Consider the following 2,902-nt stretch of genomic DNA (forward strand, 5'->3'; position numbering starts at 1 on the left):
CCTTGATGTCAGCGAGGCGGCGAAATCCAACCTTACTAACGAAATACCCCCGTGTCTCTCCATCGTATCTAGTACCCAAAAATAGGCCAATGTACAAACATGTGTGTACTGTCTCTTTTTCATTCTTTTCTACCATGAGCTTTTGTCCTCTTTAGCCCTAATTCTATTTCCCCTCCTGTTCTCGGCTCCCTCACACACCAGGAATATCAGAAAATGGAATCGCTTAATTAATGTCACAATTCAACCTTTTGCAAATTTAGTCACAATGCTGGACCTGCTGTGTGAAAAAGTGATGAAGATATCGTCATTCACCTGGGCACTGCATCGGTTGTCTCTGAGAGAAGGAGAAAGGAGGGAATAGGGAGAGCAAGCGCCTAGACTATTATATATTGAATGCTAACATTCTTTCTTTTCCTTTTGGCTTTCTGGCTCTAGGAAAGCAAACAAAGAATGGAGAAGAGGAATCTGGGGATCCTCTCTTTCTGTCTTTTTTTTTAATGTGTGTGCATATGCATAATTTCCCTTGTTATACCATCACGGTCATAGAGGTCAACTTTTTCACCCTACAGAAATACATGGCGTAGCTGCCATACCCAGCAGTTTCCCCGTGGGGCGCATAGCTGTTGCTAGAAATTACATCTGGAATAATGAACCTGCATTTCTGTCACTGTACGCTTACAATTTGCAAATGGGTATGTATGTATGTATGTGAGGCTTCTGCTTATGTAGTAAGTGGCTCTAAGATAGCTTTTCTTTTTTAAATATCCATAATTCAATGTTTGTTCATTGCTTCTATCATTCTATCAAGCCGCTACGAAATAATATACTTAAACAGCGGGAAGGTCTGAGGTAGCGATGAGAACAACCGTAGCTTCACTTTCTAAAAAAAAAAAAAAAAAAAAAAAATCGTATATTGTTGAGGAAAGATTAACAACGAAAATCTATCTTGTATATAATCCTTTCTTGTGAAATTGAAATGAAGTTTAATGCGAAGGACATTGTCCTGCAACGAACTTGAAAAAAAGAGTTAATAGCACTGAAAAAAAAAGGGGGGGTTGCACAACCAATATGCACAAGACTGAAAATCAAATCATCAGCGATCGGATACGTTTGTGGATAAGGTTGGGGGAAGTCGATTTATGAAGCCAGAGCCTCGACTGACGATAGAAGCCAGGAAAAGAGTCAAAAGATGCATTTGCGAGAAATTGCTAGCTTTGAGGGCGAACCCCTTTCCTGTTTTACGCGAGGTAAATAGATGAAGAACTCTTCTTAAAAGCAACAATAGCCATTACGAGTGTGCGGAGAAACCCATATGTGGTTGAACAACAGATGGTTGCAACTGCAGCAAGAGCTGGAGTGGCAGCGGGACACAGAAGGAGAAGCTTCAGATGCAGGTATTGACGAGCGGCTTCGGATTCCCTGCTGTGAATGACAGGCCTTTTGTTTTCTCCACAATCTATGGTCTGCCCTGTCGGCCTCATTCGTGAAGGTGGACGAGGGATATTAGACGGTGTATATGCATAGGACATAGGAGTGGGTATCAACAATCTGTATACAATTTCTGTTGTGGTGTTTGCCTCTCGCCCTATGGAGACCGATCAAAAATCGATGCATCTCCTCTGAGCTAGCTATATATATATCCAGAAATCATACGCAGGACGTAATATGCCTTTTCTTTTTTGTCCCTTTTGTTTCAAGCTTATTCTCAACTCCATTGGTAAAACGAACTCACCCCACCCTTCTCGAAAATGATTGTCGAAGACGACTGGGGTGATCAGAATGAATGGTCGGTGCCCTGAAAATTGATGCGCAGAGGGTACTGTTATTGATCGGAATGTTCGAATACGCCTTCTCCTGGAGGGTTGTTTTGGAGCGAGCCAGGGTGTGCAGAATATTCTGGCTTAGCGCGGCCCAGCAAATAATCTTACCATGCTGACTGGCTGCATGCAAGGCAGCTTTAGTTAAGTGGTTTCGGACAATTTCGCGAGTACATCGGACCCCACCCACGGTATCCTACGGGGGGTGAGCACCCTGTGCAAAATATCACCGCTGTGCTAATTCTTGTGTTTTTTCATCCCTAATCCTACAATTAAAATCTAGACAGTAGATAGTTAATTATTTTAATCATATTACATTAATTATTTTCTAAATAATTTCGAGTTGATGAATTATGAAATTTCAGAAATTATTTTAAAAATCTTTTCCTTTACGGTTAATTATAACTATCTTCTTTTTATTATAATTATTACTCTATTCTATAACTAATATTCTCTGTTTATAATTACAGATTTTATTATCATTTTCTACACTTTTGAATCTCTTCTATCAATACGGAGTACTATATATCACAGATCCTAATAGATTAGGTAGTTATGAGTTATTCTGCTCATTCTCTACTTCCCTATGACCAAATCGAGTCGTCTGGTTGTCCTGCAACCTTGGAAGAAAAGCCAATCACGCCACAGCACCACGCACACCCCACGCCGCCCCACGAACCTGCCAAGTCGCCCGTACAGCAGACTCCCACACCTGCGTCAGCCAACCAACCTCTGCTCGCCCCTCTTAGGGCTTCAACCTCCATCCACCCTCCACCCTCCACCCTCCACCCTCCACCCAGTCGTTGACCTTCGTTCTGGTTGCTTGCTTTTTTGAGCCCTCCCCAGATTTTGTCGTCCCTTCTCCTGGCCTTTCTGTTCCAAGTCCCTCTTTGGTCGGCTCACGCTCTCGGCTCCCCGCCGCAGCCACCTGCGGCTCCCCCACTCGCACTGTGATCATAGGATTTGCTCTCCTGTCTGACATTCCTCTCGAGGCTGACTCCGCCTTTTTCTTGGTCTGTACTCCGTATACTCTTCTCGATCCAATGGTGGTTTCGTAGCAACCAAAGACATCAGTCATGGAAGAA

Source organism: Histoplasma capsulatum, genomic scaffold (genome assembly GCF_000149585.1).
Source record: "Histoplasma capsulatum NAm1 scaffold_4 genomic scaffold, whole genome shotgun sequence".
Lineage (NCBI taxonomy): Eukaryota > Fungi > Ascomycota > Eurotiomycetes > Onygenales > Ajellomycetaceae > Histoplasma > Histoplasma mississippiense.